The following is a 1,549-nucleotide window of genomic DNA, read 5'->3' on the forward strand; positions in this document are numbered from 1 at the left end:
TTGGCAGCAGCGTCATGTGCCATGAGGTGTAGACGGGGAGAAAGAAAAAATAGATGACGGATAGGGTTACGCAATGGCAAGTGATAAAGCAGCCCTTATGAATGGGCCTCAACCCCCTAAACTAGCAAAGCGATACTAAACTTTCCATCACCTATCATACATCTACATGAGCCTCAAGATTAACTATGAATCATTGTACGCCCATCTATGATTCAACATATTAGATGGTGCTTAATCCGCACGCGCTAATGACGTCCGCTGTCGCGTTCTCTCCCGATCCGTTGCGATCTCGTTTGTATTCCTCCGATCCGCCTTTTTTTATTGAAACTTCAGCAGGTCGACCACGCCTTAATTCGCATGTCGATGCAACCAAATAATTTTGACAACTTGTTTACACAACTCAGAGAATTTGAGTAAGACCTGACTTGCCAGCTGTGCGGTGCTCTGCTCTGCTGACCACACCAAGATTTCCATGGCAGTTGCTGAGTGTGCATCGCAAATAATTCATGGTGTGGTCAGCCATGTGGCTCACGGCCTATCCCTGTTAGCCCAGAAATGATGTACTCCTGTCGACAAAATCATTTGAAACAGTAAGGTGGGTATATCCGTCAAGCTAGACAAGTCTGAGCCTGCACCGGTACAGAATCAAGTCTCCTAGATGCAGCTTGTTCACATCTTCAGACTGTCGGACATGGATATCTCTGAGCTTCTTTCTGCAAAATTGGGTAATTAACTCCCAACTTTTTGACTGCGCCAAGCCAAAATTTTGCATGTACCTGGTTCTGTGATTTGGTTTTGGAAATAGATAATCTGATCTATTATTTTCATGTAAGGATGGCCCGCTATGGTCCATGTAAGGATGGATAAGGATAAGGGGAGGTCCGGACACACCCGCCAGGTAAGGTTGGCCCGCTATGGTCCATGTAAGGATGCATGGCTCGCCGGTAGAGGGGATGAGGGAGCGCCTAGTCAGCACCCTTAGCACCAGTTTCCCCAACATGTGCTCATTTGCCGCCTCGCCTGGGCGGCCCTATAAAAATGCCAAATTTTCTGCATCGATCGCTACGCCGACCATGTTTGCTCGCTCAGTTGACTAGGTTCTTTTCAGTTGTCGAGATGACGTGGACCATTTGACTAGTTGACAGGTCCATCATTGACTTTTCAAAAAATAACAAAAAGGTAAAAAATCACAAAAAATAGAAAAAAGATTGTGAATTTAAAAAAACATGGATTTTCAAAAGAAGTTCACAAACTTCAAAAACGATCACGAATTTTCCAAAAAAAAACACACTAGAAAAAAGTTTAGCCATTTAAAAGAAGTTCACAACATTAAGAAAATCATCGATTTTGAATAAAACTTCACAATTTGAAATAGTTCATTAATTTCTAAAAGAAGTTCATCGATTTTGTAAAAAAATTGAAAGTTTGAAAAAATTATTGATTTCATAAATGTTCATTGAATTTGAAAAAAAATCATTTTAAAAATCATTTTAAAAAAATCATCAGTTCTGATATAAGTTCACCAATTTTGATAAAAGTTCATTGATTT

Source organism: Triticum dicoccoides, chromosome 6B (assembly GCF_002162155.2).
Source record: "Triticum dicoccoides isolate Atlit2015 ecotype Zavitan chromosome 6B, WEW_v2.0, whole genome shotgun sequence".
NCBI lineage: Eukaryota > Viridiplantae > Streptophyta > Magnoliopsida > Poales > Poaceae > Triticum > Triticum dicoccoides.